The sequence below is a fragment of the Euprymna scolopes genome, unplaced genomic scaffold (genome assembly GCF_053919585.1).
Source record: "Euprymna scolopes isolate OS-2025 unplaced genomic scaffold, ASM5391958v1 sca297, whole genome shotgun sequence".
In the NCBI taxonomy this organism is placed as follows: Eukaryota; Metazoa; Mollusca; class Cephalopoda; order Sepiida; family Sepiolidae; genus Euprymna; species Euprymna scolopes.
This window is the reverse complement of record NW_027633321.1, coordinates 15,001-27,500: the sequence shown is the minus strand read 5'-3', so window position 1 is coordinate 27,500 and position 12,500 is coordinate 15,001. Positions and strand designations below refer to the sequence as shown.

Genomic DNA, 12,500 nt, shown 5'->3' with positions numbered 1-12,500 from the left:
CGGATTCCGACTTCCGTGGCCACCGTCCTGCTGTCTATATCGACCGACACCCTTTCGGGGATCTCATGGGCGTCGCGTTAGGCACCTTAGCCGGACGTTTGGTTCATCCCACAGCGCCAGTTCTGCTTACCAAAAGTGGCCCACTTGGCACTCGCATTCGAGGTGACCAACCGCCCAGCGAAGCGTGCTGGCGGCGGCGGCCGGATGGGTCGGCTCCGTCGTTCGGGAGAGTCGGCCCGTTCCACCCGTTCCGAGTTCGAGAGTAGGTCGAGGCCGTGAACGGCCCCGGGGCCTCCAATCGTTCGCTTTACCGGATGGAATTGCGACGATCGAGCGCCAGCTATCCTGAGGGAAACTTCGGAGGGAACCAGCTACTAGACGGCTCGATTGGTCTTTCGCCCCTACACCCGGTTCCGACGATCGATTTGCACGTCAGAGGCGCTTCGGACTTCCACCAGAGTTTCCTCTGGCTTCATCCCGACCGGGCGTGGATCGCCATCTTTCGGGTCCCTGGTCGCTCGCTACGCCAGAGTCGGCCGAGTCGTACTCGGAAAAAGGGGAAACCGACCCGGGGGTGATGCGCCCGCGCGCAGCGCCTAAACTCGACGACAAAATAGGACTAGTTCAAGCCGCGGGATCTCACCGATGGGCGGAAGGAGGATATGGAAGCTGGCGCCCGGCAATTCCCCTTTTTGGATGATGCGCCGGTCCCCTCTCGGGGAGGAGGGAAAAACAACCGCACGTCAGCCACGAGCCTTCCCTCTCCTATCTCTCTCGGGAAGAGAGAAAAAAGGAAAAGTTGCGGGCACCGCAGCAGCGACGGCGGAAGGCCGAAAACGCCGCGCCGGCGGGATCGGGCACGGCTCGGAGGCGGGTGGAGGCGAGGAGAAGACGACGGCACGAGACCGACGACACCCCCCGACGACCCCCGGACGACTTTGCCACGACACCTCTCCCGATCGACGCCCTCCTACACGCTCTCTCGCTTTCGCTTCGCCTTCGGGGTTAGTCAGAGGTGGCCCCTACGACTCGCGAACGGCCAGGACTCCTCGGTCCGTGTTTCAAGACGGGTCGGGTGGGTTGCCGATGCACGTCGCTGACCCGGGGTGGCGGGCGGCTCGAGTAAAAAAGCGTCGCCGAGCGACCTCTCCGGAAACGGAAACGGGCGCGGGCGGGGTTGCCCCCGACAAGAACCCGAAACGTCGGCGAGGTGCGTGACGGCGAGGCCGCGCCAGTCCTATCCCGCCTCTCATCGCGCACGCGCCCGAGACGGTGGGGCGCCTAAGGAGCGACACACAGAGTGCGTCGCCCGCACGCGACTTCCGGCGGGATCAAAACGGACCGGCTCGCCACGTGTAACGGATCGTGTCAGATTTCCTCCGTTCCCGGCAGAAAGGGGCAGTTACGTTCGCGGGCCCGACGGCCGGTGGCCCCCGACTTCACAAGGTGGGAAGACGGGGGTTTTCAGGGTGATGAAACGCCTGCCGCCTACGGAAAAAAACCCGCGTGTTCGACCTGCACGCCGGGAACGGGTCGCGACGACGGACCGGAGGGGAAGTGCGTCCGGTGCCGGCCGCGCGGAGGTCGCGCCGAAGCGCCCGCGCCATGATTACGCCGAGCGATGATGAAGGGGACGGGTGCAGCGGAGTCGCGCGCGGAGGGAGCAGGAGGAAAGAAGAAGCGGCGGCGACGGATGCGGCGGGTTAGGGCCCGGCGGCAGCAGCGATCGAGAGGACGAGTCCCCTCCGTCGCAGCCAACCGACGCAGCCACCTACCGACGCCGCGGTCGTCACCACGTTTCCCTTCCCGCTATCCACGCGGCCCGTCTCCTTCGTCGGCGACGCGGGCACAAAAGCTGGAACCGCGGGGAACGAGTCCCCCGCGGACACGACGAACGACGACCTGTGCCGCGACGGCCTCTCTTTCAAGAACACACATCGAGTTTGGGCTCGAGCCTAGGCAGCACCGGACTGAGTCCCCCCGCGATCGCGGTGAGCGGTCCCACCCGTTTACCCCTGGGCGGTTTCACGTTCTCTTGAACTCTCTCTCCAAAGTTCTTTTCAACTTTCCCTCACGGTACTTGTCGACTATCGGACTCGTCCCGGTATTTAGCCTTGGATGGAGCTTACCACCCGATTTGGGCTGCGTTCCCAAGCAACCCGACTCTCGGATCGAAGGCCGTCGCTCGCCGTCCGCACCGAATGGGCCTGGCACCCGCCGCGGGCGGCCCCGATCGAGGGAACTCCGAACTATGCGAGACGAAAACGAACGGCTGCCTTCGACCCATGCGCCACACGTCCCGAAGCCTTTAACTTGCGACGGGATTCGGCGTTGGGCTTCTCCCGGTTCACTCGCCGTTACTAAGGGAATCCCGGTTGGTTTCTTTTCCTCCGCTTAGCGATATGCTTAAGTTCAGCGGGTCGTCTCGTCCGAGCCGAGGGCGGCGGTTTTTAGTAGAGTGTGGTGTTTGGAGGAGAGGAATCTCGATCGGTACCCTCCGTGTGACGACGGCTGGCCGATATAGCGCCCGTCCGACCGAAAATGAAGAAGCCAACAATTAAAAAAAAGCGTGGGTCCTCCCCATCCGACGTTGCGTTGCCTACGACGCGGCCACCTTTTTACGGTGCGACGGCCGTGCTCGTCGCGCTGCTCGAGGCGTCGCTGAGAGACACCTTCATGAGGCAGAGAGCGAGACGAGCAGGCGGCGCTTACGTCGGCAGTCGGTTAGGTCGGTACTTTTTTTTTGGTCTCCCTTCGGCTGCTTTCGGACAGACTCCTCCTGCTCCTCCTCCACAGTGTTTCTTCACGCGGTCGAAAAGGGAAAAGACTCCGCGGTCTGCCAGCGGGAGACGAAGGAGGAGGCCGGAGAGGGTTTTAAAAAAAAAAAAGACATTGAAAGGAGTCAATTCTTTTTTTATTTTTCTTCCCCCTCGTCACTCGCTCCTGCGACGTCCCGGTTACCACCGTGCCGAGGACCGGGCGGGCACGGGGACGGCAAGATGTCGTTTCGTTAACGGAGAAAGACATGTAACGTTCCGCCTCTCGACCGGACGTGGCCCCGAGACAAGGGATCTCGGGGCCGCAATGTGCGTTCGAGGTGTCGATGTTCACTGAGTCCTGCAATTCGCATCAGTTATCGCGGCTGGCCGCGCTCTTCATCGACGGACGAGCCGAGTGATCCCCCGTCCAGGGTTCAGCACTTGGTTTTTTTATATTAGTTTTTGTTTATATAGATTTAGTAGTGTGCGAGGAGGTCTGTGCGAGGAGGCGTGACGGCATTGCAATGTCGCGAGTAGTTTGTTTTTTTAGCTAGCGGCGGTGGCACAGCGGCTGCAAAAAAACAAAAAAAACGATAAAGCGGCGACAAGGCAAAGAAGAAGCGGCCATCACTTGCGGTGGGCGAAAAAACAAACAGGTGGTAAGACGCGGAAGCAAGCAAGAAGAGCTGGGGCTTTAAAAACCTCCGCGTCACCACAAATCTATCTCTCGCTCCGCCTTTTATAGGTTTGTTTGCGCGCATTCGAGGCGTTGACGCCGACAGACAGAGGAGGTAGGCCGGAAAACAACAAACCAGTCTCGAACGGGAAAACGGTAATGATCCTTCCGCAGGTTCACCTACGGAAACCTTGTTACGACTTTTACTTCCTCTAAACGATCGGGTTCGGTCGTCTTCTCCAGGCATCGAACGCCGAGGCGTAGATGCACGAGTGTCGTGACGGACACGTCGCGCACTGCCCGGCGGCGTCGTCGGCCAGATCCGAGGACCTCACCGGACCGTTCGATCGGTAGTAGCGACGGGCGGTGTGTACAAAGGGCAGGGACGTGATCGACGCGGGCTGTTGACCCGCGCCTACCGGGAATTCCTCGTTCACGGGGTTGGTTACAGGCCCCGATCCCTATCACGGGAGGTGGTTCAGAGGTTTCCCAACCCTCTCGGGCCGGGGCGAAGTCCCCGCTGATACCTCCAGTGTAGCGCGCGTGCGGCCCCGGACATCTAAGGGCATCACAGACCTGTTATCGCTCCGCCTCGTGTGGCTTTCTGCCACCCGTCCCTCTAAGAAGTGCGTGAGAAAACCGACCCGGACCCGAGCGCCACGGAGGACGCCGAGCCCGCCGTAAAAATCACTGACATCGGCGCACTAGTTAGCAGGCCGGAGTCTCGTTCGTTATCGGAATCAACCAGACGGATCGCTCCACCAACTAAGAACGGCCATGCACCACCACCCACCGAATCGAGAAAGAGCTATCGATCTGTCAATCCTACCGGTGTCCGGACCGGGTGAGTTTTCCCGTGTTGAGTCAAATTAAGCCGCAGGCTCCACTCCTGGTGGTGCCCTTCCGTCAATTCCTTTAAGTTTCAGCTTTGCAACCATACTCCCCCCGGAACCGAACTCTGGTTTCCCGCAGGCTACCCGCCGGGTCATGGAAGCGAACGCCGGCGGATCGCCGGTCGGCATCGTTTACGGTCGGAACTACGACGGTATCTGATCGTCTTCGAACCTCCGACTTTCGCTCTTGATCGAGGAAAACGTGCTTGCCACACGCCATCGCTGCAGTTCGTCTTGCGACGATCCAAGAATTTCACCTCTAACGTCGCAATACGAGTGGCCCCGACCGCTCCCTTCGATCATTGCCTCGCCGTAGACGGAGACCGACAGACGTAGACGAGGCCCTCTTCCATCATTCCATGCTTATCGTATGCAAGCTTGAACAGCCCGCTCTGAGCACTCTAATTTTTTCAAAGTGAACGTACCGGCCGCCGCGGACACTCGGTTAAGAGCACCCTTGGAGGAGAAACCGCCGACCGCAACACGCGCGCAGACAAGACACGAAGCAGGGACTCGGAGCGGACCGGGGGGTTCAAAAAAAAAGAGGAACGCGCGGAAAGGGAGAGGGAGAGAAGCGCGGGGGTCAGAGTGCGGGGATGCGAATGAACGCACCCAAACACACACACGTAGCACCCCCCCGTTAGACTACTCCCGGAACCGAACCGACGACCACTTGTTTTTTTTTTCCCGGATCCCGATCACGACCTCCTCGTCCACCTCGCCGGCAGGACCGCGTGGCGGGTATGCTAGCGGTTGACACCGGCGGAAAGGGCCGGGAATGCGAACGGACGACCAAAGTCAACGACGGACGATGGCGCCGCCGCCCCGGGGCCGCTTGCGCGACCACGAACCCGAGTTCGGACTACGAGCTTTTTAACCGCAACAACTTTAATATACGCTACCGGAGCTGGAATTACCGCGGCTGCTGGCACCAGACTTGCCCTCCGGTTGGTCCTCGTTAACGGATTTGAAGTGTACTCATTCCGATCGCGGGGCCTCGACAGAGTCCCGCGTCGTTATTTTTCGTCACTACCTCCCCGTGCCGGGAGTGGGTAATTTGCGCGCCTGCTGCCTTCCTTGGATGTGGTAGCCGTTTCGCATGCTCCCTCTCCGGAATCGAACCCCGATTCCCCGTTACCCGTAGTAACCACGGTAGGCACTTAACCGACCGTCGACAGTTGATAGGGCGGACCCTCGAGAGACCCGTCGCCGGGCGTGAAAGCTCGTGCGATCGACCAGTGAGTTATCCAGAGTCACCAAAGCGGAGCGCGCCGCCCTATGAGCCCCGCCACCGAACGGACCCGCGAGCGGGAACGCCGACGACGGGAGGACGGAATGACGCGCATCGGTCTCAGTCTAATATGTAGCGCCGCGACCCGGAACGGCCGACGCGGGTGCCAGCGCGCGAGGCGTGGCGACGACGGCGCGCCGACCGATCGCGGCCTGTGTCACATGTATTAGCTCTAGAATTGCCACAGTTATCCATCGCCTCCGAGGAGGAATACGGTCCCGAGGATTAGGTCCGGTTCCTGAGCCATTCGCGGTTTCGCCCGTTCTAATGCGTGGCGTGAACTTACACTTGCATGGCTTAAGCTTTGAGACAAGCATATGACTACTGGCAGGATCAACCAGGTATCGTTGGAATTTGGGACTTTGTTTCGACAGAACGACAGACCGACCGACCGACCGACCGACATAAGACAGACAACTACAACGACGGGCACGTGTTTATTTATTTTTCGAGGGGGTTCGCCGTCAGAAGAAGCGCGCTGCCCGCGCTGATGGCCTCTTTTTTGTTTCTCCCCTGACTTGGACCGAGACCGAGACTCAAAGAACGAAAGCGACCAACGTCGACAACAACAACGACAACGGCACCCTTGACAGCGATACATACGACAAACGACAAGCAGCACGACGGCAGTGCACACGGACATCGAGGGTCAAGGTGCAGACTGAACTCGCCGAGGTCGTCGTCATCGTGGTCGCCATCGATTCCGTCTCGTCGTCGTCGTCGTCAACGTCCACGTCACAGCCGGCCGAGAAGAGAGAACAGACGACAGCGTCGACAACAACAACATCGACAACGGCACCCTTGACAGCGATACATACGACAAACGACAAACAGCACGACGGCAGTGCACACGGACATCGGAGGTCAAGGTGCAGACTGGAATCGTCGAGGTCGTCGTCATCGTGGTCGCCATCGATGCCGTCTCGTCGTCGTCGTCGTCGTCTTCGTCGTCGTCGTCGTCATCAACGTACCAACCGACCGAGACGAGAGAGCAAGCAACAACGTCGACAACAACAACGACAACGGCACCCTTGACAGCGATACATACGACAAACGACAAACAGCACGACGGCAGTGCACACGGACATCGGAGGTCAAGGTGCAGACTGAACTCGTCGAGGTCGTCGTCATCGTGGTCGCCATCGATGCCGTCTCGTCGTCGTCGTCGTCTCCGTCGTCGTCGTCGTCGTCGCCAACGTCAACGTCAACATCACAGCCGTCATCGGGGAGGAGCTGGACCAGGGCAGCGGCGGCGTAAATTTTCCCGTCACCTTCGTCGTCGCCTTCGTCGACCGACCGACCGACCGGCGTCGTGTTCGTGCTCGGAAAACCGAGGAGAGACAACGTGCACATGGCGCGTTCTCGCAAGCGGCTCCTCGGTCCGATTTTTTTGGGCGGCTTTTTCGAGCTTTTTTTTTTTTTTCTCACCCTTTCGTCCGTGCGACGGCGAACGTTAGGGGAAAAAAAAAAAAAAAAAAAAAACGACAACAACGCGGCGGACCGGGCGAACAACATCGTCGACACACACGACATTGACGACCGGTCCCCCTTTTCACAATCGCATCGAGATAAAAACGAACGAGTCCGATTCGAGCACCGAGTCGCGAGCGGGAGGACTGTCGGTGCAAGTATCGATCACTGACGTGAGCGCTTCGCCGGACAGAGGATGGCTCATCCGGCAGCCGTGCAAATCGACGGTATGGGAAGAACGAACAAGAAGAGCAACGACTTGATCGGCGGCTTGGGAACTGCGGACGGTGAAAACGGGTTAATCGACTGCGACCACGACTGCTCGATCGATCTTCTTTGGCGCTAACAAAGGTGGAGGTGGCGCAAGAAGGGACTAGCGCTATCACCGTCCACGTATCAGAAGATGCGGCGGCAGACGTCGACGCTTATGCGTTGTCGGACGAGAAGTCGCTGCAGCACGTGTACCGCGAGCGGGACGTCCAAGGTTTTGCCAGACGGAAAGAAATCGGGTGTCAGCGAACGTTCACACGGCTGTGAGATCGGACGCTGACAGGAGTAGGAGGCGGCAGGCAGGCGGCGGTTACGGCGGCGGCGCCTGCTGCTGCTCATCCTCCTGTTTGCTGCGGCGACTTCCAGGACGGGAGAGCATCGAACAACGTACGTATGGTTACAAGGGGATCAGGATCTACATAGTGCATCCCCCGCGGCTATTTTTGTTTGTTTGTTCGCTCGTTCGTTAATTCGTTCGTTCGTTCGTTCGTTCGTTACAATGTACGTTTTTCCGTTCGACGGCGGCAGAGAGCGGCGGCGTTTCTCCCTAATCCGGAGGATTTATCGGTCGCACAGCGATGGGTCGTTCGGCCGATCATCGAAAGATTCGCAGGTAGTGGTTGAATGGCAGAACGGCAGCAACAACAGCGGCGGCTGAGAGCGGCGAACGCTGAGGCGGAAGCAGAAGCTGCAGCAAACGTATCGGCTAAACATGGTGGACATAGATATGGCTGACGACGCGGGTACCACGACGACTATGGAACCAGGAAAAGGAGCCGTTAGTTGTTCCAACATATCGTTCGACACGTCGAGCAGCCCTAGGTCCACGGAGAAGCACACACACGTACCACGTATTATAACCTAACGACGATGAGCGGGCGCACGGTTGGCAGGAACGAAGGCGGCGGATCAAAACAAGTTGGAGCGCGGCGACAGCGATAACGGTGACAGCCCTAGGCGGCGGAGATGCCACTTTCTGACGCCTTTGCGACAAGCCCGTAGAGACGTTCCGGACCACCACGAGGCAAAGAGTCGCTGCTCCGACGAACCGACACACCAAAGTGTGCTTCCTACCGAACATGTTTTATAAAACTTTCAAACTGGAAAACCCCAGAAATGGTGTTGGTATTCGTCCAGACCCACCTCCGACACCTGAAAATGGTGGTCAAAAAAAACGTCGATTATACGAAGCGACATTTCTGGTCGGCGATTTTCCAGTTTTACGCCTACTGCCACATGGGGATGTCGGTAGGCGTCGCAAAGTGCCTTCTCGACGCCTAGGCACACCAGGACTTTGTCATTTTTTTCCCCCTCGACATTCCTGGTCCGGTCTATTCCGATTTTACACCTACCGCCATGTGGGGGTGGCAGTAGGCGTCGAAAAGTGCCTTCTCGACCGCTAGCGACACCACTACTTTATCGAGCTCTGGAGGCCCGCACACCGACCCGGGGGCCGCGGAGTCGACCCCGGGGGCCTCCTGGCGTCGCCGCCGCTCACTTGGACGCCTTCCGCAACCTGTGGTCCCGCTCGGGGCCGCCGGGAGCCTCGCCGACCTGACCGGTGTCGGTAGGCGTCTGGAAGCGCCCGGCCGACCTGGACGAGGTCCCCCTGGCCCCCGGGGGACACCCCTTAGTTGGATGGGGGTGCTGTCCCGGGCACACATGCAACCCGCGGCCGCCTACCGACAGCCCCCTTCGCTCGATCGCTACTCCTTTCCAACATATGTCGGAGAAGCCGGGCGGTTGTGAAACCCCAGAAATGGTGTTGGTATTCGTCCAGACCCACCTCCGACACCTGAAAATGGTGGTCAAAAAAAACGTCGATTATACGAAGCGACATTTCTGGTCGGCGATTTTCCAGTTTTGCGCCTACCGCCATGTGGGGGTGGCAGTAGGCGTCGAAAAGTGCCTTCTCGACCGCTAGCGACACCACTACTTTATCGAGCTCTGGAGGCCCGCACACCGACCCGGGGGCCGCGGAGTCGACCCCGGGGGCCTCCTGGCGTCGCCGCCGCTCACTTGGACGCCTTCCGCAACCTGTGGTCCCGCTCGGGGCCGCCGGGAGCCTCGCCGACCTGACCGGTGTCGGTAGGCGTCTGGAAGCGCCCGGCCGACCTGGACGAGGTCCCCCTGGCCCCCGGGGGACACCCCTTAGTTGGATGGGGGTGCTGTCCCGGGCACACATGCAACCCGCGGCCGCCTACCGACAGCCCCCTTCGCTCGATCGCTACTCCTTTCCAACATATGTCGGAGAAGCCGGGCGGTTGTGAAACCCCAGAAATGGTGTTGGTATTCGTCCAGACCCACCTCCGACACCTGAAAATGGTGGTCAAAAAAAACGTCGATTATACGAAGCGACATTTCTGGTCGGCGATTTTCCAGTTTTGCGCCTACCGCCATGTGGGGGTGGCAGTAGGCGTCGAAAAGTGCCTTCTCGACCGCTAGCGACACCACTACTTTATCGAGCTCTGGAGGCCCGCACACCGACCCGGGGGCCGCGGAGTCGACCCCGGGGGCCTCCTGGCGTCGCCGCCGCTCACTTGGACGCCTTCCGCAACCTGTGGTCCCGCTCGGGGCCGCCGGGAGCCTCGCCGACCTGACCGGTGTCGGTAGGCGTCTGGAAGCGCCCGGCCGACCTGGACGAGGTCCCCCTGGCCCCCGGGGGACACCCCTTAGTTGGATGGGGGTGCTGTCCCGGGCACACATGCAACCCGCGGCCGCCTACCGACAGCCCCCTTCGCTCGATCGCTACTCCTTTCCAACATATGTCGGAGAAGCCGGGCGGTTGTGAAACCCCAGAAATGGTGTTGGTATTCGTCCAGACCCACCTCCGACACCTGAAAATGGTGGTCAAAAAAAACGTCGATTATACGAAGCGACATTTCTGGTCGGCGATTTTCCAGTTTTGCGCCTACCGCCATGTGGGGGTGGCAGTAGGCGTCGAAAAGTGCCTTCTCGACCGCTAGCGACACCACTACTTTATCGAGCTCTGGAGGCCCGCACACCGACCCGGGGGCCGCGGAGTCGACCCCGGGGGCCTCCTGGCGTCGCCGCCGCTCACTTGGACGCCTTCCGCAACCTGTGGTCCCGCTCGGGGCCGCCGGGAGCCTCGCCGACCTGACCGGTGTCGGTAGGCGTCAGTCAAACTTGCTTAAGAGGCAAAGCCTCCTCACACCTTAAGAGAGTCACAGTTAGTCCCGCCGTTTACCCGTGGTCGTCGTCGGGGGTGCCGGTCGGTGTGTTTCGGCGTGTTTCTTTCTTACTTTAGCTCGCTCCTATAAGCTAACTCAGCAGCCCTGCTAAAATCAATTTATCATTATTTTCAATCTATCGAAAATCTTAATTTATTATTATTTTCCAACTATCGAAAATCTTAATAGAGTTGGGGTTTTTTGTTTGTTTTTTTTTTTAAATTCCATTGTAACAACAGACAGCCAGCCAGCAGCATGTGGTGTCGGTAGGCGTCTGGAAGCGCTTGAGGAGGCAGAGGAGTTGGCAAGCTCGCTAAACTGCCCGCTGGTGTGGTGGTGTCGGTAGAGGCGTCTTGAATATACCCGGTCGCTCGATCGACGACGACGACGGCTAGGTGGCCGAGGAGGAGGACTACCTACCTACCTACCTACCTACCTACCTAGCTAGCTAGCTAGCCGAATAGCCGTGGTAGTCGTCAGTCAAACTTGCTTAAGAGGCAAAGTCCCGCCGTTTACCCGTGGTCGTCGTCGGGGGTGCCGGTCGGTGTGTTTCGGCGTGTTTCTTTCTTACTTTAGCTCGCTCCTATAAGCTAACTCAGCAGCCCTGCTAAAATCAATTTATCATTATTTTCAATCTATCGAAAATCTTAATTTATTATTATTTTCCAACTATCGAAAATCTTAATAGAGTTGGGGTTTTTTGTTTGTTTTTTTTTTTAAATTCCATTGTAACAACAGACAGCCAGCCAGCAGCATGTGGTGTCGGTAGGCGTCTGGAAGCGCTTGAGGAGGCAGAGGAGTTGGCAAGCTCGCTAAACTGCCCGCTGGTGTGGTGGTGTCGGTAGAGGCGTCTTGAATATACCCGGTCGCTCGATCGACGACGACGACGGCTAGGTGGCCGAGGAGGAGGACTACCTACCTACCTACCTACCTACCTACCTAGCTAGCTAGCTAGCCGAATAGCCGTGGTAGTCGTCAGTCAAACTTGCTTAAGAGGCAAAGTCCCGCCGTTTACCCGTGGTCGTCGTCGGGGGTGCCGGTCGGTGTGTTTCGGCGTGTTTCTTTCTTACTTTAGCTCGCTCCTATAAGCTAACTCAGCAGCCCTGCTAAAATCAATTTATCATTATTTTCAATCTATCGAAAATCTTAATTTATTATTATTTTCCAACTATCGAAAATCTTAATAGAGTTGGGGTTTTTTGTTTGTTTTTTTTTTTAAATTCCATTGTAACAACAGACAGCCAGCCAGCAGCATGTGGTGTCGGTAGGCGTCTGGAAGCGCTTGAGGAGGCAGAGGAGTTGGCAAGCTCGCTAAACTGCCCGCTGGTGTGGTGGTGTCGGTAGAGGCGTCTTGAATATACCCGGTCGCTCGATCGACGACGACGACGGCTAGGTGGCCGAGGAGGAGGACTACCTACCTACCTACCTACCTACCTACCTAGCTAGCTAGCTAGCCGAATAGCCGTGGTAGTCGTCAGTCAAACTTGCTTAAGAGGCAAAGTCCCGCCGTTTACCCGTGGTCGTCGTCGGGGGTGCCGGTCGGTGTGTTTCGGCGTGTTTCTTTCTTACTTTAGCTCGCTCCTATAAGCTAACTCAGCAGCCCTGCTAAAATCAATTTATCATTATTTTCAATCTATCGAAAATCTTAATTTATTATTATTTTCCAACTATCGAAAATCTTAATAGAGTTGGGGTTTTTTGTTTGTTTGTTTTTTTAAATTCCATTGTAACAACAGACAGCCAGCCAGCAGCATGTGGTGTCGGTAGGCGTCTGGAAGCGCTTGAGGAGGCAGAGGAGTTGGCAAGCTCGCTAAACTGCCCGCTGGTGTGGTGGTGTCGGTAGAGGCGTCTTGAATATACCCGGTCGCTCGATCGACGACGACGACGGCTAGGTGGCCGAGGAGGAGGACTACCTACCTACCTACCTACCTACCTACCTAGCTAGCTAGC

General features: G+C 58.2%; 2 non-coding genes and 1 pseudogene across 2 annotated transcripts in view; all 3 read right to left on the bottom strand.

Annotated features, from left to right (window-relative positions):
- LOC145274250 (large subunit ribosomal RNA) overlaps positions 1 to 2,443 on the bottom strand; it is a 5,729-nt gene extending 3,286 nt beyond the window's left edge. The window contains exon 1 of the ribosomal RNA XR_013866620.1: positions 1 to 2,443. This exon is cut by the window's left edge and continues 3,286 nt beyond it. This is a non-coding gene — a ribosomal RNA (large subunit ribosomal RNA).
- Positions 2,444 to 3,036: 593 nt separating this feature from the next.
- Positions 3,037 to 3,194, bottom strand: LOC145274247 (5.8S ribosomal RNA). Its single transcript, XR_013866618.1, has one exon. It is a non-coding gene; the product is annotated as a 5.8S ribosomal RNA (ribosomal RNA).
- Positions 3,195 to 3,592: 398 nt separating this feature from the next.
- LOC145274256 (small subunit ribosomal RNA) lies at positions 3,593 to 5,963 on the bottom strand (annotated as a pseudogene).
- Positions 5,964 to 12,500: the final 6,537 nt, after the last annotated feature.